Source organism: Dromiciops gliroides, chromosome 4, assembly GCF_019393635.1.
Source record: "Dromiciops gliroides isolate mDroGli1 chromosome 4, mDroGli1.pri, whole genome shotgun sequence".
NCBI lineage: Eukaryota > Metazoa > Chordata > Mammalia > Microbiotheria > Microbiotheriidae > Dromiciops > Dromiciops gliroides.
In genome coordinates this window covers 220,583,949-220,609,492 of record NC_057864.1, presented here as the reverse complement: position 1 = coordinate 220,609,492, position 25,544 = coordinate 220,583,949, and positions in this window count along the sequence as shown.

The window sequence follows — 25,544 nt, the reverse complement described above, 5'->3', positions numbered from 1 at the left end:
GATCTTGAGATCCCCCTTCAGGCACCAATCTGTAGCTATAATCACACAAAGAAGGGCTGCTTGGTTCAGCTTTTTTGGACAAAGGCCTTTTGATTGCTGGGAGCTTATAGGGAGGGTGATGTGCTAACAACAATAATAACAAAATCTAGCTCCTCTGACCCCTGGTTCTTCTCCACCCAGTTATTTCTCTATCCTTTGGAATTTAGGGGATATCTATGTCTTTCTAATCGCTGCCTTTGCGGATTTTCTGTGAAGTTGGGATCTAGTTTCCAGGAAAAAGTTTCCTGGTCATAAAGATAAAAAGTCATTCATGACAGGGGGACGGCACACAGAGCAGTTTTTGTTTCTCAGTTACTCATAATGTAGTTTATTGCAGATGCTGGGAAGCACTCCTCCCCCCCAAGCCCCGGGAGACAGCACTTCCTATTTTGCTGATGGGAAAAACTATTTATCTAGTCCAGAGATTGAATGATACATTGGAAAGAGTACTAGATTTAGAATCGGATGACCTGGGCTCAAAACGCAGTTTGACCAATTACTGCCTATGTAAAATTGGGAGAGTCTCTGAGTAACTCCAGGTCTCGGTTTCCTCGGCTGCAAAATGAGGGCTTTGGACTCGGTGACATCTAAAGACCCTTTCATCTCTAAATCTCTGATCCTTTGAGAATGGGTTGTTGGTTGTAGACAATTACCTGAGTGTCATTTGCACCTTGTTATGATGAACATAAAACCTTCGTTCTTAGGAAGTATGGAGCCCGAGTTGTCTGGAAAGAAGAGAAAGTCCTTGTAGAAAGAGAAGCAAACACTTACTAGCGGTGTGATCCTGGGCAAGTCACTTAACCCTCATTACCCCAGAGAGAGAGAGAGAGAGAAAGAGAGAGAGAGAGAGAGAGAGAGAGCAGGATAGTCTCTGGGGACTGCAGATGCTCTTAATTCATTCCTGAAAGTTGGGGCCGAGGCTCTCCCAGAGATACAGCGGTCACTTGGCCTATGAAATAGACTTCGTTTTGGAATTTTGGCAAGGGAGGAAACAGTAAATGGAGGTCTGAAAATTCTACTCAGCGGCTTTTCTTTCTGGAGTTTTGTCCAGCTGATTTTAAGGGGAGCATAGGGCCCCGCCTTTTGATGTTTTGTCCTTGGGAAGAACCAGCCTAATTAGTGAAAGGGGTCCTTTTTACTTCTTTTTTTTTTTTTTTAGTGAGGCAATTGGGGCTAAGTGACTTGCCCAGGGTCACACAGCTAGTAAGTGTTAAGTTTCTGAGGCCAGATTTGAACTCAGGTACTCCTGACTCCAGGGCCGGTGTTCTACCCACTGTGCCACCTAGCTGCCCTCCTTTTTACTTCTGACCCTTGAGTGACATTCTGATGTAGTGGAGAGAGCACTGGTTCTACTCCACTAAGGATCTTAAATCCAATCCAGGCTCTGAAACTACCTGTGTGGCCCTGGGCAAGTATCACTGAACCTTTCTGAGCTCTGGAGTATAAATTTATTCTGGGCAAATTTTGTGTATTTGGATTGCTAAATGCCTTGCATAGAGTAGGAATTTAGTGTTTGTTGAATCAAATTTACTTTTTTTAATATGTAAAAGAGAGACAATAATAACTGCAATAATACTACTACCTGATGGGGCCGGCTAGGTGGCGCAGTGGATAAAGCACCGGCCCTGGATTCAGGAGTACCTGAGTTCAAATCTGGCTTCAGACACTTGATACTTACTGGCTGTGTGACCTCGGGCAAGTCACTTAACCCCCATTGCCCCGCAAAAAACAAACAAAAAAATAATAATACTACTACCTGATAAGGTTGTTTCAGAAATAGTGTGTAATAGGTAATAGTGTGCAATGAGTAGTCAGTCTATCTAGGGCTGTTTCCTATTCAAAACTCAAGGTCAGTAAACCCTTAGTTCAGTTCCCATCCAACAGAGACTCATGTTTACAGCTAGTCATTAAAATAACTTAAGTCCTGTTCTTTAGTCATTTCAGTCTGACTCTTTGTGATGCTATTTGGGATTTTGTTGGCAAAGATACTGGAGTGATTTGACATTTCCTTCTCTAGCTCACTTTACAGATGAGACACTGAAGTAAAAAGGGTTACGTGACTTGCCCAGGATCATACAGCTAATGTCTGTCTGAGGCCAGATTTGAACTCAGGAAGAGGAGTCTTTCTGACTCTAGGCCTAGTCATCTATCCACTTCATCACCTAGCTGCCCTAATTTAAATCTTATATTTCTATAAAGCAAAAACAGTTAAATTAAATTGTTGTGGGGGGGGGCAGAAACCATGGTAATATTGAGAAGCAGCAAACAGTAATGCACAGTTGTCACTTTCCCTTCTATCTCCAAATTGTCATTCCCAACCTGCAGGCCGAAATCCAGAGTCTCTCACTTCTTGTACTACTTCTGTGCCACGAGAAAGGAAGCCAGGCAGTTTCTCTTTGCCCTGACAAACTCCATTGTTTCCCAATACTTCATGTGAGGGAGTAACAAATAGCTCTCAGTCACTCATGGGAGTGATGAGGGAAGTTAGTGTCACTCGGGTTGCTCTAGACTTCTCTGGCTCAGACAGTGCTGATCAGAAGAAAGGGAGAGAAGCTGTTCTGAATCTAGGTGGGTTGTTGTTTGTCCTTTGTTCTCAGAGAGGACCATGACAGACATCATGACTTGCAATGAATTGGATTTAAGTATGTTTTATCAGGATGATTAGAGATGGCTTGGATGTTTAAGGCAATTGGGGTTAAGTGACTTGCCCAGGGTCACACAGATACTAATTGTCTGAAGTCAGATTTATATCCTATCTTCTCAACTTCAGGGCCATTGCTCAATCCACAGCACCACCTACCAGACCCACTAGGTTTGTAGGTCTAGCTGGCCACGTTTGTAATTACATTGGAATCCTTACTTTCCCTCACCCCTTATAGCCAATCATTTGTCATATCTAGCCATTTCTATCTTCTCTACATCTCTCCCCTCTGACCTGTTCATACAGCTACCACCTTTGCTCAGGCCCTCATCACCTCTCACCTCGATTATTGAAGCAACCTCCTAATTGATCTCCTGAGTCTCTCACCACTTCAGCCCATCCCACACACTGTTGGCAAAATAATTTTTCTTAAGTGCAAATCTGGCCATGTGATTCTTCTACTCAACCAGCTCCATTGGCTTCCCTATTATCTCTAGGTTAAACATAAATTCCTCTGTTTAGCTCCCCCCCCCCCCCCCGCAAGGCAATGAGGGTTAATTGACTTGCCCAGGGTCACAAGGCTAGCAAGTATCAAGTGTCTGAGGCTGGATTTGAACTCAGGTCCTCCCAAATGCAGGGCTGGTGCTTTATCTACTGTACCACTTAGCTGCCCCACCCTGTTTAGCTTTCAAAGCCCTTTATAACCTGCCCCAAACTATGTTTTCAGCTTCATTCAACATTATTCCCCTTTCCTCACTCTGCAATCCAGCAAAACTGGACTTCTCTCTGTTCCTCATTCATAAAAATCCATATCCTATCTATGCCCTTACACTGACCATCCTTCATGCCTAGAATGCACTCCTTATTTCTGCCTCACTTTAATACTCAGCTCCTCTCTCCCAAACTACCTGGAATTTAACTACTTTCTGTATGTGTGTGTTTTATTTTTTATTTTTATTATTTTTTGGCAGGGCAATGAAGGTTAAGTGACTTCCCCAGGGTCACACAGCTGCTAAGTATCAAGTGTCTGAGGCCATGTGTGTGTTTTTATATAGTTTATAGAATTTTGTATACTTTTATATAGATATATACACATATCTATATACAATGTGTACAAACATATTTGTATAGACATGTGCGTCTATATATGTGTCTATATGTGCTATATGTATCTGTGTATGCACATGTTATCTCCCCTATCAGAGGGCTTGATGAAGGCAGGGATGGTCATAGTCTTCATATTTGCATGCCCAGCACCTAGTACAGTGCCTGGCATGAAGTGTTTATTTCTAACGAGATGAACATAGAACATGAATACTTATTGTTTCACTGAAGTTCCACCCTGTTACTCCAGCCCCTCCCAAATACAGGAATTTACTTTTTACCCCACCTTGGAACTTAGGAGATCATGGTTTGTGCATCCAAGGACACAGCCATGTTAGTCTTTTTATCTTTGGTTCTTTTCCCCTCTTTCTCTGTATCTCACACCACTTCCTTAGCTCAGCTGACCAATCCAGTATTTTGGGGAGCCAAGTATCCTGGGAAGAGGAATTGAAGAAAGGCTCTACTGGCATTATGTCATCAATGGCAGTTGCTGGAAAACATTATTCAGAAAAACCTGGGATGACATCTATTTAGAAGACATACCCCCTACAATTCTGAATCTTGAATCTTTTTTTTTTTTGCCTTTTTTTTTTCCAGGGCAATGAGGGTTAAGTGACTTGCCCAGGGTCACACAGCTAGTTAAGTGTCAAGTGTCTGAGATCAGAGATCAGATTTGAACTCAGGTCCTCCTGAATCCAGGGCTGGTGCTTTATCCACTGCACCACCTAGCTGCCCCCCCCCCTTACAATTCTCAATCTTAAAGCCTTATTTAGTGTTCAGCACAATGCCTTGGACATAGTTTTAGTGTGGAAAATACTGAGGGTCAAAAAATTGGAATTCAATATGACTCTGCCCCCAACTCAGTCAGGTTCTTTATCTGCTAAACAAGATCACTTTCAGAGGACCAGCCTAAACAAGTGAGATAATATTTGTAAAGTGCTTAGCACAGTGCCTGGCACAAAAGAGGCACTTGATAAATGCTTGTTCCTCCCCCCACCCCACCCCTACTCCCCAACCAAAGACTGAGGACTGAGGGAAAAAATGTCTTCAGGCTCTAGGAACTGCTCAGAGATGAATGTAGAGCTTGGGTTGGGTATGCCGATGCTCATTGAGTGCCTAGAGATAGCTCCTTTCTACAAAGTGTCCCCTGGGTGTCACACACACATTCCCTCTTACCCACTGTATTTGACTATTATCACGTTATTCCTTGTTCCAGAAAGGTCTAAAGTGTTGTATAGAATTAGAGGAGGGAGGATAGCTTTTTAGTGTAGGGGAGAAGGCTTGCCTTTTAGGTCTTTGAAGCAGGATGCTACCATGTTCACAAAAAGGTTGGTGGCTCAGATGTCTCCTCTGTGGCTGAGTAGTTCTTTCCATCCTGGCATTCCAAGCCTTTGCTGACCTCTGGTATTTCCCAGAAAAAAAATGACAGGAGGGGGAATAATATTAAAGCAAACCCACGGACCCAGGTCCCAATGACATTTCTCTGAGTCTGTGATCCTTCTGGGGCGTAGATTTGGAGATTGGATGGACACTAGGATTCATGCTTAAGGACTTAATCCTTTTTAACTTTACAAGGGAAGCCCTAAACTAAAGGGGGATTGAATGGTGGGAGATGATGGCTTCATAGTGGAGAGAGAGCGTCAGTCTTATTTGGTATGTGGGGGGTGGTGGAGAATATCTGTGTATATGCTAGAGAATGTATGTTGTGTGTGTCTGGGGGAGTAACAGCTTCTTCTCTCATGATTAGACCCATTTCTAAGTTCAGAATTTTTGTGGGGGGAAGGTTGGCTCATGACCAATTCTCTACTCTAACCCTAAGTCAACAAACCCTTCTCTGTCCTGGGCTGGGTTGGAAATAGTTTCTATTTGCCCTGAAGCGACTGCTACTCCTCTGCCAGTCGGGAATAAACAGAAGGGGAGCAGAGCAGTTCTGGGAAGCCAGTCTGTGGTGAACCATCTGGGTTGCAATGCAAATGAAGCCTGGAACTCTGCCTGGAGCCAGTGTCAGTACCTCAGAAAAGGGAGAGAACCCAGCCAGTGGGAGCTGGGGGCTAGACCCGTTTGATCCATGGCTGGGGAGGCAGGAGATGGGGCTTAGAAATGGGATGACAATGTTCCCCAGGAAGTCCTCAGAAATGTGAAGCTTTTGGGGAAAGGGATTAGGGGACCCAGACGCTCAGCCCCTTTCCTCCCTGCAGTTGTAGTAATTGGACGGTTGCTGGCCCGGTAACTGGCATTTGGGTGCTGTGTATAACTAAGCCTCCATAGTATGCCAAGCATAATTCAGAAAATGTTAAGTATTGTCCTCTTCATGAAAAAGTGGGTGGGTGGGGTTCTAGAAGAACACTGGCCTGGAAGTCAACAGACCTAGAGTTGAATTCACACTGGAAATATTTGAAGGTAGCTGTCAGGTAACCCTTATTCCTTCTCTCCTCCTAACTAAGTATCACCAGTTCCTTCAACTAGTCTTTGGATGGCTTGGTCTCCAGGCTTTTTATCATACTTATATCATTATATACATACAAATATCATTGCATTTTGGTTGATTGTCCCTTTTAAAATGTTGTGATCCTCCAGAGATGATGTGAAGATCATAAAACCAGAGACAGAGTGGGTTTTAGCAAGGGATCCAGTCTAATCTTTTCCTTCCACAGATAAGGAAACAGAGGCCCAGAGAAGTTTTGTGACTTGCCCAAGATCACAAAGTACGAGGCAAAAGGCAGATTTGAACATAGGTCCTACAAATAGGCAGGTTGGTGGCTCAGTGGATAGAACCTTGGGCCTGGAATCACGAAATTTAAATCCAACTTTGGACATTTACTAACTGTATGACCCTAGGCAAGTCATTTAACCCTGTTTGCTTCAGTTTCCTCATATGTAAAATGAACAGGAGTAGGAAATTACAAACTACTCCAGTATCTTTGCCAAGAAAACCCCAAATGGGGTCATGAAGAGTCGGACATGGTTGAAACAACTAAAAGGCAACCTATAAGCCCACATACAATGCTTTTTCTAATGTAGGGCTATCATACTTCTGTTAAGGCAGCCTCTCTCACTGTTGTATCACAATGCTTACTCATACAGAGCTCACAGTCCCCTAATAGCTCTAGGTCTCTTTCAAATGAACTAGCCATATCTCCTCATCCTGTACTTGTGGGTTAAGACTTTCCATTTATTGTTCTTCCTTAATTCACTGTAGTCTTACACAAGAGTTTAGAAAATCAACTCCACAAATAGAGGATGAGGAAGACTCCAGTTCCATCATTTAGTATTAGCTCTTCATTCCAGTTTCAGGCCACACAGAAATTTGATAAAGACCTCATCTCTATGCCTTTCATCTCAATGTGAAATGCTAAAAACGTTGATTAGAAAATTTGCGTAAAGAAATACATTCTCTGCATCTGGATGTACAATTAACTCAGTAAATTTTCGGGTTAAAATGTTATTACTGAGAGGGGCAGCTAGGTGACGCAGTGGATAGAGCACTGGCCCTGCATTCAGGAGGACCTAAATTCAAATCTGACCTCAGACACTTGACACCTAATAGCTTTGTGACCCTGGGCAAGTCACTTAACCCCAATTGCCTCACAAAAAAACAAAAACAAAAACAAAATGTCATTACTGATCTTTTCCTTGTAGCATGCTAAAGAAAATCATCAGGACTACTATGAAACTGTGAGGGATGTCTCCTGACCTCCGGAAGAGCATGATTTTGAGGTCTGGGGCCTGTGGAAATGTCTCCTTTCCTGTCCTCACCCACATTTCTACCCTAAATGAAAGAGGAAGCTCCCAAAAGGAGATGGAAAGGTTCTGCTCACACCTCCCACCCATGCTCCTTCTGACACTTTCTGTTGTCAAACTGGCTCTAGTTTTGGGATACTCTTTTCAGGGCTGTCGCATTAGGGATTTTCCTTCCTTTCTTGGGTTGAGTTAGAGAGTTCCTCTGATGAGAGGAATTTGGGTCCAGACATTTTCTTATGTCCATGTCTACTGCAGTCTTTCCAGTTAAGGAAGGTTATCCTAAGATGAGTCACACCATCTATCTAACTAAGTTCCTGGTGTGGTAGCTATCATTAGTTCAGGCTTGACTATAGATCACAGTAGAGTTTGTTGTGTTTGGTTTTTGTTTGTTTGTTTGTTGTGTGTGTGTGTGTGTGTGTGTTTGCTTTTGGGTTTTGTGGGCAATATGGGTTAAGTGACTTGACCAAGGTCACACAGTTAGTGTCAAGTATCTGAGGCCGGATTTGAACTCAGGTCCTCCTGAATCCAGGACCAGTGCTTTATCCACTGCACCACCTAGTTGCCCCCCACAAGTTAGAGTTTGATAGGACATTATCAAAACTAGGGATGGCTAGGTGCCACAGTGGTTAGAGTGGTGAACCTAGAGTCAGAAAAATTATATTCCTGAGTTCAAACCCAGCCTCAGACGCTTAGTAGCTATGTAATCCCAGGCAAATCACTTAACCCTGTTTGTCTCAGTTTTGTCATCTGTAAAATGATCTGGAGAAGGAGGGGCAGCTAGGTGGCTCAGTGGAGTCAGGAGGACCTGAGTTCAAATCCAGCCTCAGACACTTGATACTTATTAGCTGTGTGACCCTGGGCAAGTCACTTAACCCCAATTGCCTCACCAAAAAAAAAAAAAGGATCTGAAGAAGGAAATGGCAAACTACTTTGCCAAGAAAACCCCATATGGGGTCACAAAGTTAGATATAACTGTAAAATGACCCAACAAGATATTGGAGTTTATGTAGGCCAATCTTGTTACTGGGTGAAGTGATTTGCCCAAGTACCTGGGGTTACTGATGACATGAAGGAAATGAAAATCATAAAAAGTTGATTTGTATGTTCATAGCCAGAAGCTTCATATCCCTGATAGAGGACAACAACCTTGATCTAAGGCCTTAAAATCACTTTTTCAAACTACCTTAGTAATGATGACAATTTTAAGAATATTGATAACATTTTCATATATATAATAAGTAAACAGTTTAACCTTAATGTGTGCCATATAATTAGTTGTTAATGTTTTCCTTATATTTCTTCTGGATCTTTTATATCAAATTTTCCAATAAGTTCTTATCAGGATTATACTCAACTTTGCTGGATAAGTTTTTCTTGTATGCAACCCTAGTTCTTTTGCTCTTCGAAATATAATGTTCCAGGGGCAGCTAGATGGCGCAGTGGTAAAGCACCGGCCCTGGGTTCAGGAGTACGTGAGTTCAAATCCGGCCTCAGACACTTAACACTTACTAGCTGTGTGACCCTGGGCAAGTCACTTAACCCCAATTGCCTCACTAAAAAAACCAAAAAAACCAAAAAAAAAACCACAACAACGAAATATAATGTTCCAAAACCTACTGTCTTTTAGAATGGAAACTGCTACATACTATATCTCTGCAATATTTAAATTGTTTTTTTCTTGTTGCTTACACTATTTTCTCCTTAACTAGGAGTTTTGAAACCTGGCTATGACATTCCTGTAATTCTATCTACATGCAAAACTGATAAATGGAAGTATGTATGAAATAATTTTACATATATACCTATTTGTGTCTAATAGTAGCCATCTGTAGAGTGGGAGAGGAGAGAGGGAAGAAAAAAAGAAAAAAGAAAGAAATGTACATGCTAACGTATATTTGAAGATAAACAAGATGTCAAGATCAGTAATGTTGAAAGGCAGCATGACATTTCATTTCCCACCTCTACTTTCCTGGACTTCATCATCTCCAGAAACTCATTTTATAAGATGAAATTAACTTAGAAACTTGCACCTCCTAGGATCATTTCCCATCTAGCTGCATGACTTCATCATGCCCCCACCAAGTAACTTCCCCACACCCTTTCGACTTCTTTTTTTATGTCTTATCTTCTCTGTTAGATTGCATTAGATTTTGAGCTCCTTGAGGACAGGTGTTATCTTATACTTTTCTTTGTATTCCCCAAACTTAGTAGTAGGTACTAAATAAATGTTTGTTGATTCTGATTCTTACTTTGACTCTGAGGGACTACTTGAAAAGGCCAGGTCTGACTTGGTCAGTCTGCTACCTCAAATTTGAGAATGGAATGAAATGGGGAGCAGCTAGGTAGCAGTGGATAGAGCACAGGCCCTGCAGTCAGGAGGACTTGAGTTTGAATCTAGCTTCAGACCCTGGGCAAGTCACTTAACCCTGATTGCCTTTAAAAAAAAAAAAGAAGAAGAAGAATGGAATAAAATGACACTATCATAGAATATCTAACCATTAGCAAAAGGAAGTTTATTTACCCAGAGCAGGGAAAGAATATTTGGCAACACCTGAAATTCCAAGTTTTACCACCTCCTTTAAGGAGGACCAAGTCCTAGATCTTAATGATTTGATCTATGTGTTGAATGTAGCCAAATCTGTGCAGCATAAAAAGTGTAGCCACAGGAACATCACGGCTACAATGTAGATGGTGACACTTCCTGCATCATCAAATGATACTAATCAAGGGTGGTAAAGTAGCTAAGAGATCATTACCTTGTATACTTAGAACACGTTCACATCTCTCTGTAGTCTGCCAAGTGCCCGGAGATACTTTAATTCCTTTGGAGCAATGGATTAAATCTCATGGTAAATAGCCACAGAAAGAAAAACTACAAGCAGTTAATAAACATTTATTAAGCATCTCCTATGTCCCAGGCACAGTGCTAAAAGGCAGCAGGTGGTCCCTACCCTCAAAAAGTTCATAATCTAATAGGGGAGACAACAAGGAAACAAGTATGTACAAACTGTAATGGGATAAACAGGAAATAGTTAACAGAGGGAAGGCATTAGAATGGAGAAGTTAGGAAAGGCTTCCTGTAGAAAATGGGATTTTATTTGAGGTTTAAAGGAAGTCAGGGAAGACAGTAGGTGAAAATGAGGTGGGAGAGCAATCCAGACACAGGAAGCAGCCAGGGAAAAATGCCTGGAATCAGGTGTGGTAATCTTGTTTGTGAAATAATCAGGAGGCCATAGTGGCTGAATGGAGGAAAGATTGGAATGGGGAGAGACTTAAGGCAGGCAGACTATTAGGATAGTCCAGGTATGGGGTGATGAGGACCTCGCCTGAGTGTCAAGTGCCACAGGAGAGAAAGGGGTTTATTCAAAAGATATTACATTACAAAAGTAAAATCAACAGGTCTTGGCAACAAATTAGATATGGGGGAAACCGGATGGGGAGAAATAGTGAGGAATTGAGGATGATACCAATGCTTCCAGTCTTGAAGGACTAGGAGAATAGTCTTGCCTTTATAGTAATGTGGAAGTTGGTGAGAAGTGAGCGTAGGGGAGAGGACTTAGAGGAAAAGATAAAGAATTCAGTTTTTAGCATGCTGAGTTTAAGATATCTGTTGAACACCCAGTTTAAGGCTAAAAAGCTGTTAGAAATGCAGGTTTGGAGGTCAGCAGAGAGGTTACGGCAGGAGAGGTAGATTTAAGAATCCTTGGCATAGGGCAACTAGGTGGCACAGTGGATAAAGCACCGGCCCTGGATTCAGGAGGATCTGAGTTCAAATGTGACTTCAGACACTTGACACTTACTTACTAGCTGTGTGACCCTGGCAAGTCACTTAACCCTCATTGCCCTGCTGCCCCCCCAAGCCCTCCCCCAAAAGAATAGAGATGGTAATTAAGTCTATGAGAGCTGATGAGATCACCAAGAGAAGTAGTATAAAAAGAAAAGAGAAGAGGGCCAAGGACAGAACCCTATGGGACATATAGGATTAGAGGGCAGGAGAGAGTAGTGTTAGAGAAGAGGGTAAGAGGGTGAACAACAGTGTCAAAGGCTGTGAGAGGTTGAAGAGAATGAAGACTGAGAAAAGACCATTGGATCTGGCTATAAATAACATGAATAACTTTAGAAAGAGCAGTTTTGGTAGAATGATTAATGTCAGAAGCCAGAACAAAAGGTGTTAAGAGAATGTGAAAAGAGAAAGTGGAGGCACCTATTGTAGACAGCCTTTTCAAGGAGTTTAGTCATAAAGGGTAGAAGAGATATAGGAAAATAGCAAATGGCAAGGACGGAAGGATCAAGGGAGTCTTTCTTCAGGATGGAAGAGACACAGACCTGTTGGGAGGCCATAGAGAAAGAACCTGTAGACAGGGAGACTGAAAATAAATAGCAGAAGGGCAGTGGATAAAGCACCACCCTGGATTCAGGAGGACCTGAGTTACTAGCTGTATGGCCCTGGGCAAGTCACTTAACCCTCATTGCCCCACCAAAAAAAACCCAAAACCAAAAAAACCCCCGAAAATAAATAGCAGAATGGGGTTGGGGTTGGGGGTGGGGGGAGACAATTGGAAGAACAGGATAGCTTGATTGTATAAGTAAAGGGGTTAGATTTGGTAAAAGGAGGAAGGCCAGCTTTTCATGTGAGACAAAACTAAAGGAAGAGAATGTCAGAAGGCATATGAGTAAAATGAGATGGATAAGAAGGGAGAAAAGGGAGCTCATGGTGAATGGCCTAGATTTTTTCTATAAAATAAGAAGTTTTAGGGGAGCAGCTAGGTGGTGCAATAGATAAAGCAACAGCCCTGGATTCAGGAGGACCTGAGTTCAAATCCAGCCTCAGACACTTGACACTTGCTAGCTGTGTGACCCTGGGAAAGTCACTTAACCCCTGTTGTCCCACAAAAAAAAAAAGAAAGAAGAAAAGAAAAGAATAATAAAATATAAAGTTTTCATCTGAGAGGGTGGGGAGAGTGAGAGCCATGGGTGATTTGAGGAGAGATAAAAAGGTTTGGAAGAGCTGCTGTGGAGAGTGGGACAGTGAGTTGATAGGGGAGGTACAGTAGGATTGCCTAGCAGAAGTGAGGGCCCAGTTAAGGTTCTGTAACATAAATTTGTAGTGTACCCAGTCAGAATGGATGTGTGATTTTCTTCACTTTTGTTCACTAGCATGTATATAGGAGTGAATGATCTAAGCCAGGCTTAGCAGTGCACAATCAACAATATGATGAGGGGCTTGGGAACTCAAGAGAAGAGGATAGTATAGAGTTAAACTGGTTCACCAAGTGATCAAAATGGGGAAAAACAGAAAAGAGGCTAATGTAGGAGTGATGACTGGGGAAGAACCTGTGGGCTTGAGAGATTGAAGGTCATGGTGTGGATAAAGAGCAGGGTTTGGTAAAGGAAGGCAGAGGGAGAGGTGGAAAGTCAATAAATTATGGTAAAAAGGGGGATTTGGGAATTCTTGAATATAGAAGTAGTGTATTTGTGGATAACAAGAAGATTAAAAGTATGACCATCTTTATGTGTCACTGAGGTGGCTTAGGTTATGGGAAATGAAAATGTAGGTTGAAGAACTACAAGTTTGGTGGACACTAGTCAGTCAGCCAACAAACATATAAGTGTCCACTCCATGCACAGTAAGCCCTGATAATACAAAAAGATAGTTCTTTCCCCCAAAGAGCTTGCTATCTGATGGGGAGACAACATGCAAACAACTGTATACCCAAAAAAGCTACATATAAGATAAAGAGGAAACCATTAACAGAGGGGAGGCAATAGAATTAAGATGGATAAGGAAAGGCTTCCTGTATCAGGTGGGATCTTGGGTTCAAGGTACAATATGTTGAACTGTGGCTGATCAGACCCATAATAGCTCCAAAGGCTCTGCCACAGGTCAGGCACAAATAGTCTGTGTGAACATCCAGAATGGAGATGTCTCAACATGTGTATTTCATGTTTCTTTTGAGCTACTGAAATTCTGCTTTGCTCAGAGAGCACAGTGCCTTCTTTGACAAGGGCACGCCATGCTGGGCAGTCCTGTGCCAGTGTCTCCCATGTCTCATAATCAATCCCAAAGTTCTTCAGATATTGTTTTGCTTCTTCTCACCTCCATGTGAGCTCTTGCCTTGCGTGAGTTCTCCATAAAATAGTCTTTCAGGCAAACCTACATGGCCAGCCCTTCAGAGCTGTACTCTCTGCAGTAGGGTTTGAATGCTTGGCAGTTTGGCTTGAGAAAGGACCTCAGTGTCCAGTACTTTATCTTGCCAGGTGATCTTTGGAATCTTCCTAAGACAATTCAAACGGAACCAATTCAGTTTCTTGGCATGGTGCTGGTAGACTGTCCAGATTTCACAGGCATACAACCACAAGGTCAGCACAATGTCTCTTCAGTTTGAAGGCAGCCTAAAACCTCTTCTCTCCCATAATTTTCTTCAGAGCCTCCCAAACACTGTTGTGCTTACCCCATCATCTACGTATACACTCTTGGAAAGTATACTGCGAAGATAAGTGAACTTATCCACAGCATTCAAAATTTTTCCATTAGCTGTAACCAGTATGGGTGGTGAGGTGCTGGTTGGTAGAGACCTCTGTTTTCTTTTTTTAATTGTTAAGCCAAAATTAGCACAAGCAGCAGAGAAATGATCCATACCTTGTTGTATTATGATGAATTTGATGGCACTGCTTTATTATCCAAAAGGATTTTATGAAACCCTGGATTAATAGGAGCAAAATGCCCTTTGACCAAACTTCTAACTGAACCCAGATAGCTAGCAGATAAGTCCCTATCTGCTTACTTCTTTCCCCAGGATAGTAAATCCCTATCTTGTAAAAATATCTGGGTATCCTCCTCCTTGCCAACCCCTTTTTGGGAATCATATAATCTTATCATAGTGTTTCTGTTAAGTTGAACTATAAAGTCCATTTTTGTGATAGTATTTACTTTTGGATGGCAGACTTTTTTTTTTTTTAGTGAGGCAGTTGGGTTTAAGTGACTTGCCCAGGGTCACACAGCTAGTAAGTGTTAAGTGTCTGAGGCCAGATTTGAACTCAGGTACTCCTGAATCCAGGGCCAGTGCTTTACCACTGCGCCATCTAGCTGCCCCGATAGTATTTACTTTTAAGTTGATTTGTATCATGCTAATGAAACTGATAACACCCTGTAACCAGTGAGCAAAGAAACCTTATATATGCCTCAGAAAGAGGGAGTCTTCAAGCTCCTTCTTTGGAAGGGGACTCTGCATGATTCATGCTTGCTTGTTCCTGGGACAAATAAACTGACACTAATGTTTTTCTTGCCTATCTCTGATCTGTTTTTTTCATGTAGGAGACAGGCATAAAAACAAAAAATTGACAGTTGCATCTGTGAATAAAAAGTCACACACCAACAGTCCCTCCACTTTAGACTTGTAAAGGCGTGTAGCCTTTTCAAGTTAAATAATTTACTGTCAGTGTGGTAGCTTACCTAGCTGCTGTTTACATCCTTGTCAAAGGTGTCTAATATCATCACTGAAAACATTACGCTAAAAAGCATGGGAACAAGCACACCGCCCTCCTTCATTTCATTGGTGACTGGGAAAGCACAAGAGTGTCATCCATTATCCAGAACCCACACAAGCATGCCGCTGTGGAACTGAAGTGCAATACTGGTGAACTTTTCTGGGTAATCAGATTTTGTCATGATCTTCCACCAGTTCTCACAATTGACAGTATCAAAGGCCTTGGTCAGACTCTATCAGCTTTCTCCCACTTTAATGAAACTATTCTAATCCAATACTGCTGACTATGGCCAAATGTAAATGGTGAGGCCTGACTCCAGCACATTGTAACTCACGTTTGAAATTGGAATGAAGTGAGACACTTATAGGATAGCTGACAGTTAACAAATGGTTTACTTAGCCATAGCACAGAAAGATATTCAAAGCAGGGAAAGGATATTCAGCAAGGATTGATTTAGTTGGGCATAGCTTCTCTGCCTCTAAGTAATCCATGATGGTCCTCAGGAAGAAGTGATGACTCATGCTCTGGCTTTTGACCTTATTGAAACAACAGCCTAATTCTTTAAGTCCCCTGATACAATTAAGTTCCTAGTAGAGTTCTAATACCTTTTAAGGAAAAACCAGCCTTACTTGTGTAGGGTAGGACTTAAAGTTTTAAATGTATCTTAAATATATTAAATATCTTAAAGATACATTTACCTCTGGAGTCAGAACACCTGGCTTTGAATCCCAATTCTGCCACTTAGTATTCTTTTTTTTTCCTCCCTTTTTTTTGCAGGGCAATGAGGGTTAAGTGACTTGCCCAGGGTCACACAGCTAGTATGTGTCAAGTGTCTGAGGCTGGATTTGAACTCGGGTCCTCCTGAATCTAGGGCTTTATCCACCACAACACCAAGCTGCCCCATGCCACTTACTATTTCTTTGGCCCTGGGCAAGTGAATTCTTCTCCATGTCTTAGTTTCTTCTGTAAAATGCAGAAATTGGAATAAATGATTTCCAAGTCCCCATAAATCTTATGATCTGTGCTGGATGAAGGAATTTAAATGTTTCAAAAGTTTCAGCTGAGCTCAGGTGAAAATGACTGAAGATGAAAAGGTCAACATTCTGAGGTGAGAGACCAGGTAAGCAGAATTCAAATAAAAGTCAACTTCAGGGGGCAGCTAGGTGGTGCAATGAATAAAACACCAGCCCTGGATTCAGGAGGGCCTGAGTTCAAATACAGCCTCAGGCACTTGACACATACTAGCTGTGTAAACCTGGACAAGTCACTTAACCCTCATTAACCGGCCAAAAAAAAAATTTTTTTTTAAGTCAACTTAAGTGCTACTTATAAATAAGACCCATTCCTAGGCTAAGTCATTCCCCAGGAAACCAAACAGAAACTAAACAGAATTGTCCAAGGACTTAGAGCACTGTTATCTCCTGCAGGGTAGAAAAATATAAGCAGGAACAGTTGCCTATAAGCAAAAAAATCCAATTATGTCCAGGGGTGTTTACTATCACATAATACCCATGAAACAGTCCTAGATTCTGGGTATGCTGTGACTTCAGGAGTCAGCCAAAGAAGCCTTAACTCAACCAAAATGAAAAGAGATGCTTGTCTCTGGAAGGCTAGAAACAAATAGATGGTCTCTTTCTAGTGGACTCCATTGTCTGAGTGGTCTTGGAGAGACACCTTCAAAATCTGATAAGTAAAGAGAGATAAGTGTCTTCCTGTTGTTATTGTTCTGGTTTTGCTTTAAAGAACGAATCACAGATGTTGTGGCAGGGACCATTTGTCCCGGGTTTCCTAGTGCTTCCCGAATCAAACAGCAACTGCTGGCATGTGGGGCAGTGGCCACTGCTCCCTGATGTTAGTAGTCCTTCTAATGAAAGCTTTTCCCTTTCCGGTTTCAAAAATGTAGTGTCTTTATCAGTCACATTGACCTTTTCTTCCTAAACCTCCTGTTTAGGAATAACAGGGGAGGGATTAACGAGAAGGGGCTGAGTGAAAGACTTGGGGTCATGGATAGAACATACGAACTTTCAAAACTGGTCAGAGCCCCATAAATTTGAACTAGATTATATCTTAGAGAGTTGAAATCTGTGAATGAGGGGATACCTCCCTTCTGATTCATGTCATCAAAAGCCTGCATCACCAAGGTCATTTAGGCCAAGGACTTGTGTGGTCCTGCAAGGGGATGGATCTCTTTGCTTATATTTACCCATACCTATTTAACTAATTATGTTCTGAATTATTTCTATCTTATTTGATACCATTTTTCTGTGTAGAAAGCCCCCGAGGGCAGGGGTAATATCTGTTTGGTTCACTTGGCATTTCAGAACATAACAATAAGAGGAAGCTAATTTAAGATTGAGAGCTGAAGCCATGCCTGCTGTTAGACCTGGCTACCTAAATCATCTCCAACCTAATCACTTTGCAGCATTAATCAGAGCCATGAAGTCATCAGATTGGATGACTGTACTCAACATCCCACACACAATTTTCTTAGCTTTCTTACCATTATACTATTCTCTAATAAGAAACCCATTTTTACATAGCACTTTAAAAGTTTATAAATTGCTTTCTTCACAGCTGTCTAGGCAGTGTATTATTATCCCCATTTTACAAATGAGAAAAATGGGGCATTGAGAGAAATAACTTACCCCAGGTCTGATTCCAAGTCCAGGGCTCTGTTTAATGTGTCTTTCCAAGACCATGCTATTCAACATTGCTTTCTGACTCCCAGAATAAAATACCTAGTTTCTACCTATCCTTCAGAAACCAGCTAAAATGCCACCTCTTCCATGATACCTCTCCCAATCTTCCCAGCTGATACTGATCTCGCTTTCACCTGAACCCATCTCATATTGTTTGACTTTTCTTATGTATTAATCCTATTCTAACTTGGGGCATAGTTATTTGGCTATACATTTTAACTTCTTAAATAGATTTTTAGCTTACAAAGGACAGAAGGCCTGTTTTTATTTATCTTGTCTCTCCTCTCTCCTACAGGGTCTAGCATATTGTCTTACACCTAGAAGGTGCTTAATAAATGCTTGTTGAATGAACAAATTGGATATCAAGGATTTTCCTAATTCATTATTCTGATTTGTAATGGTGAATAAATAAGAGATCACCTAGCATTTCTGTAATAATTTATTTAAATTCTACCAGTTTACCAAAATGTGTTTACATCATTTTAGCCTAATAGCTACATGTGGCAGGCAAGATATTATTATCTTTTCCCAACACTCTTTACACACATACATATACATACACCCATACACACACACACATATATATACACGCAAATATATATTTTATGTTTTCCCCAATTACATGTTAAAAATTTTTTTTGAACTTCTTTTTAAAGTTTTGAGTTCCAAATTCTATCCCTCTCTCCCTTCTCTCCTCTCTCCCTGAAACAGTAAGCAATCCACCAATCAAATGTTAAGGATGGTTTCAATCCCCTTTAAAGAAAAATTGACCTGACCTACACAGGGGTAAGAATTATGATAATAGAATTTGTTAACTGTGACAAACACAATTGACTGAGAGCTGATTGCCTGGGGCTGACCCAATATTATATTCTGGCTTCTGATTAATTTGTAACCCCCCCCAAAAAAACAAACAAACAAATAAAACCCAACCCTCCTCTTCCTGAGATTCCCAAGGTTTCTTCCAGAGCTTTAGCTTGTTATACAAATAAACCTGTCTGATAAACTGTGAGAAACTTACTCTTCCCAAAGGCAGTTTCGTCATGCTCTCTGTTCTGGTACCCCATATAAACCCTGTCCCCAGTTCCCATCTTGGGGTACTCCTAGCACTAGCTATGGTAGTATCACAAGTTGTAATTCCTCTTCCTGGATCAAAGACCTTAATTTTGTTATATTAATTGTTTTATTAATTTTCGGGCTGACAACTGATACTGAAGAGAAATCAACTGGTCACTTGGTTATGTGTTATTGGGATCAACTGGTCAAAATTATATCGGTGCTCTTTTTCATTGAAATCCCTCTGGTCACTTTCTCTAGCATACAATAAAGGACCATTTAAATGCTAATTGGATTGTGTGTAATTCTTTACACACCCAAGGAGCCCCACCACCTTTTCCCCAAGACAATGCTTTTTAAATACTGCTATCATTCACTTCACTCCCTCTAGGAGAACCTTCCCAGATTTCAAAATTAAACAAAACAAACTAAACCATTTGCCATGTGTGACAACATTTGCCTAATTCATTGACTCAAGGGGGGAATCATACTTTATTCACCATTGTATTGATCAGAATTCTAATGTCTTTTAATGTAGCTTTCCTTTAATTATTGTGATCATTTTGTAACTTGTCTGACAAAGCTATAGATTTCAAGGGAGTCATATGCAGTTGAGTAATGATAGTCCCAATCAGCATATTCCATAACTTATTCAGTCTTTTGGTAACTTCCTAAGGTTTACCATACACTAGTGACCTAAGAGTTAACACACTTCCTCACACGCCTAACTAATGGGCCAAGTAGTTTACTCACCCTACCAAGTCTGGCTTAGTATAACTGGGCTTAAAAATTAATCTCCTCTTCTTACAAATTCATCCTGTCTGTTCGTCAGTAATGAGTCAGTTTTGAAGGCTGATGAGTATCCTTTACAACGGTTCTTTGGTTTTTGGTTGGTCTTGGGTACTTTTCTTCCTTGATCCATGAAGATTAAGTTCATTTTCAAGATCATATATATTATATTGTGGCAGCTTGATAAAGTGGAAAGAGGATTGTCTTTGGAGTCAGAGGTTCTGGGTTCAAATCTTAGGCTTCAGTTTTCTCATCTGAGGGGGTTTGACTAGATTTATGAGCCTATGAACTTATATAATTCAATACAGTACATCAGTGATCTGTGATTTGGTCCCACAGCTACTTTTCACTGATGGAGGGTATTGCTGAATTGCAGTGGTCAAAAGAAAAGGAGGATGGTACCAGAAAGACAAGTACTCAGTTTGTCACCAGGTTCTTATTTCAGTCTGGAAACTTTATAGCTGGAAAGCTTTATAGGACCACTTTTTGTTTAGTTGTCAGTCTTTGTGACCCCATTTGGGGCTTTCTTATCAAAGATACTACAGTGGTTTGCTATTTCCTTCTCTAGCTCATTTGACAGATGAGGAAACTGAAGCAAACAGGGTTAAGTGACTTGCCCAGGGTCACATAGCTAATAAGAGTCTGAGGCTGGATTTGAACTTAGGAAAATGAGTCTTCCTGATTTCAGACTAGGTACTCTATTCACTGAGCCACTTAGCTCCACTAGCTTAGTCAAGAGGAATCCAGAGTCACTTTTATGTCACAATTAGTTGTGACAGGGCTTTTGTGGTTGAATACGGTAGGTCTATATCATCAATATGTCACTAGGCACTCCTAGACTACAGATCTTGCTGCTGAATCTTTAAGAGATATAGAGACATAATTTTACAAGAAACAGAATATTGGGGGGGGGAACAGTTTTAGGTGAGCAGTTTGGAGTTACAGTTGGAACTGTTACTCTATGAAATACTTTATAGTTGGATAGAGTTTATTTTTATCTTTGATTAGGATGAGAAAGGTGAAGAAAGACTTCTTTCTTGTGAGAACTGTTAATTGTTATTTTATGAAGAAAACTTATAAAGTGAATGCTATGAAGAATGTTTAAAACTGGCAGTTCATAGTGAATTCTGGAGAGAGCATATAACCTGTGATGGGAGAAAAGAGAAAGAAAAAGGACTAATAATAATAATAGCTGGATTTACATGTAAAACATTTATACAGTATGAGTTTCTGGCATTGTAGAGTTATTCAAGGCTTTTCAGGAAGGATTTATTTACACCTAAAAAGGGACTCCTCTTTATATTTCGATGTTTCTGTTTGCCACTTATGACTTTAGTGAGGATAAAAGGGTACATATGCCTTTGCATAATCCTGAGTTCCAGAATAATAAAAAGATGTCTTATTAATTACAAATATCATCTCATTTGATCCTCACAACAAATATTATTACCCCCTACTTTACAATTTAAGAAACTGAGGCAAACAGCAGTTAAATGACTTGCCCAAGGTTATACAGCTAGTAAGTGTTGGAGGCCAGATTTAAACTTAGTTCATCTTGACTCCTTTCCAGTGCTAAGATAATTTATTTTCTGAGAGACTGAATTTAACTATTATCTTGAAAAGAAATATGAAGAGGATACTTGAGAGACTTGGTATCTTGAATGGACTGAATGTTGGAATTGTGTTTACAGAAGTGAAGAAAAATTATCTGCTATTCTTTTGAGGGTCTGAGATTATTCTGGTTATGATCTTTTGTAACCCAAAATATTATAAGTAACTATTTTTATTACTGACTTAATTTGTTAATAAATTGTGTATTTAATGTTATCTGAAATATTTACTATTTAAAATATTAAATCATAGCATATTAAAGATTTCAATATGTGTATGTATATATACATATACATATATATATATACACATACATATACATATATATATGTATATATATATAACTACCAATGGGAACTTCTACAGAAACTGCTCTTTCCAAAGTAACTAATTTTTTCTGGGTTCAATCCTTCTTGACCTCTCTGTTGTCTCTGATGCTGTTGATCACCATCTCTTCCTGAGTATACATCTCCTCTCTCTCTCTCTCTCTCTCTCTGAAACTATTCTTTTCTGGCTTTCCTTCTACCTACAAGTTCCTTTTCAATTTCTTTTGCTGTATCTTTTAACAGTGACTGTCCTGACTGTCCCCCAAGGCTCTTTCCTGGGGTCCTCTTTTCATTTACCTCTACACTATTACATGTGGTGAACTCTTTAGCTCTCAAAGGTTCAATTATCACCTGTATGAAAATTTACCAGATGGTTAAATCTCTCTCTGGAGCTCCTAGTCCCATTGAATCACCACCTGTCTTTTGGACATCTGAAACTGGATGTTCTATGGGCATTCTCAAATGAAACAACCAAAACAGGACTCATCTTTTCTTCCAAATCCTCCCTTCTTCCAAACTTTTCTATTATGACTGGTTGATGGCACTACCATCTTCCCAGGCTCCCAAAAGATCATCCTCAACTCCTCAACTCATTCCACATAATTGATATTTTGCCAGATATTTACATTTCTTTTACACATTCTCTTCCATCTACTCTTCCCCTCACCCTATTATAGGCCTTCATCCCTTCTTGGCTAACAAACAGGGGTCTCTGACTTGTCTCTCCCCATTCCAAACCACTGTAACGATTGGAATGACACCACCTGCTGGAGACACTGTAGGAAAGCTCCGCCATGAGGAGAAGGCCTCTGAGGGCAAGGCCATGCGGCTGTTCTTTGGCATCAGGAAGTGACGTTTGCTTGTGGGAGGAAGAGGAGGCGAGGCTGGTGCTCTCACTCTCTTTCATCAGGACTCTGGTGGAGATGAGAGCGAGAAATGCACTCTCCCTTTAATAGATAGATGAATCTAGGCCTTTCTCTCTCTCTTTACCAAATTCTTATTCTCTTTAATAAATGCTTAAAAGTCTAACTCTTGCTAAAGCTTATAATTTATTGGTGACCACTCATTAGATGTTTTAGACAGACTAGCTAGAATTTTAGCCCCTTACACCACTCAGCAGCCAAAGTGATTTTTCCTAGACTACAGGTCTGACCATGTCACTTCCTAAAAAACTCTGTGATTGCCTATTATCCTCAGCATCAAAACTAAAGTCCTCAGCATGGCATTTCAAGTTCTTCACAACCTGGTCCCTTTCAGCCCCTCCAGTGTTCTTATTCTACTCTCCATTCACTCAACAATCCAGCTGCTTTAGAAGAAACAGATGAACCTGAATACTGTAAGTTTGGGGAAAATATCTCCTCAGAGAAAAATAAAGTAATCTTAGAGGTCCAAGAAATGGAGATTCAGCGTTGAGTAAACAGACACAAACCTTTCACTCTGTATTTTATTCAATGACAGGATAAACCCATCAATTCTAACTTGATGGAGGCCTCTTTAGAATCTAACCTGACTTGGATATTCTGATCGATTAAGTATTGAAAAAACTAGAGACTTTCTGTCCCACCAGGATATGCCAATGGGACTTTACAGAGAAGAATTTTTTTTTTGGTGGGGCAATGGGGTTAAGTGACTTGCCCAGGGTCACACAGCTAGTAAGTGTCAAGTGTCTGAGCCTTCATTTGAACTCAGGTCTTCCTGAATCCAGGGCTGGTGCTTTATCCACTGTGCCACCTAGCTGCCCCAGAGAAGACATTTTTACTGGAACAAATGTCATCTTTGGCAACTCCTGAGACATCATCACAAGCCTGGCTTCCTGATTTATTGACCTCCAGTAGTGAAAAGGACCAAAGTAAGAGGAACAAGTGCTTGGGAGGGTCTGAAATTCCCTAACACACAGAATACTCCATGCTCCAACTTTGGCATTTTCACTGGCTGTTCTCCATGCTTTGATAATGTCCCTCCTCATCTCTGCCTGTTAGCTTCCTTGGCTTTGTCATGGGGTGCAAAGCACCCCAGAAGTTCTCTGGGGCACATCAAGGAATCTTCTCCTTGAGAAACTAAACCAGAGGACAGATAACACCTAGAGAGATAAACTGAACCAAATCGGACTGAGCTAGCCTCGGATTCCTACCCTTCATTCTGGTCTCCCTTACCCTGGGGAGATAAATTTGGGTGTGGCTGCGGCCTTTGTGTTCTGAAGAGGGATCCGTAGCCACCCCTCACCCAATTCCTCTAGTCACTACTAGTGGGGGATGGTCCTCCACTCCTCACCCAATTCCCCCAGCTACCACCAGTGGGGGATGGTCCTCTCTCACTAAAGGAACTTTTCGTTGGCAGATGGTCCACCCCCATCAGTCCTCTATAAAAGTACCTTCCAGTCTCCTGTTCGAGGACATTTGGTACCTCTGAGCCATGTGCTTTATGCCAAATCTCCCCATGAAAAGTCCAAGGATTTCTTTCATGGTTTCCCTCCCCCCACCCTTCCCTTCCCTTGCTCCTAAATAAACTATCACCTTATTCTAAGTTTTGTGTGCAAGAGGGTGTAATTCTTTAAAGAGGAATTCCCAAGAACCCTGAACCCCTACTCCAACTGGTACCCCATTTCTCACCATTACAGCTTCCTTAAAGACTCAGTTCAAATGATTTGGCATGGGTTTAATTGATCAGATTGATGGTGAGGCATCCCAAGGAATTACAAGACTCAGTGACTCAGTGATTATTGCAATACTGTGAATGACCACGGGGAGAAGAGACAGTTATATTTATAGTATGGATAAATTGATTATCAGTCTCATTATAATAATCTCCACTTTAGGGAAGTACAGGGGAGGGCCTATCCTAATTTGGACTTCCTGGGGTTGGAAGCCAACCCCCAGGTCGGTACCTTTTTCCTTGGAGGTGTTTTTGGGATTTAGGAGTCATAAGGTGAACTGGAGACAAATTTGGCTTTTTCTGCCCATGTTACCTCAACTTGCCAAGGTCAGAGTGTCCCTATGTTTTTCATTCCCAGGCCTAGTCTCTGGGCATTAGCATTTATCAATTAGGATTTCTATTCAATTAGCCTGTCTCTATGTTTTTATTGTAGTTAGGGTCTCTGTGACCTGTCTTTTTATGTTCTTGTTATGAGTGGTGATTAATGGGGATAATTGATAGGAGCCAGATCTTCAGGTACCAATTAACAAGAACCTAGGCCCTGACTTGTATTGATGAAGGCCCCAGTCTTAAGTTACCCATTAATCCCTTTCAGAACTGGGGTCTGTGAGTTATAGCCCCTCTTGGAACTCAGATCTAAATTAGAGCTCTGGTCTTAGGTTTTTCTGTTAACCCCCCTTTTTACCTCCTACATCACAAATCCCAACTTGCTTTAAAAAAAAGTCTTTCCCATCCTCTCCCTGCTACCAGCCAATGCTTTCTCTTTGAAGATACCCTCCATCCACTTTCCACACTGTTTCATTCATTAAAATGCTCCTTGGTGGATAGAGCACCAGCCCTGGAGTCAGGAGGACCTGAGTTCAAATCCAGCCTCAGACACTTGACACTTACTAGCTGTGTGACCCTGGGCAAGTCACTTAGCCCCAATTGCTTCACCAAAAAAAAAAAAGAAAGAGAATGCTCCTAGGAGGTAATTAGTACTTTTGGCTTTTCTTTGTATTCCCAGCATTTAGCAGAGTGCCTGGCATATAGCAAGCGCTTTAAAAAAAAAGGTTTCTTTTTTTGATGTTAAATGAGTTAAGATAGCTTGGATAATATCAATACCATGCACTTGTGTGAACGCTCTCTGAAGTCTTAGCTTCAGTGAATATCAGATGTTTCCAATCATATCCGAGGGGTTTGGGAATTGAAAGGTAGTGGGGGGGGGGAGGGGCCGGTGGAAAAGCGCACTGGATTAACAATCTGGAAACCTTAGTTCTTGTTCGGCATCTACCGCTCCCCTCGGCCCGAGCGACTTCCACTCTGTGGCGTCAGTTTAGTAACCTTTTAAATGGGGATCATAGATCAACAACAGAAGTCCCAGCTTGCCTCCCGGGGAATGGGGATGGGGATGAGGAT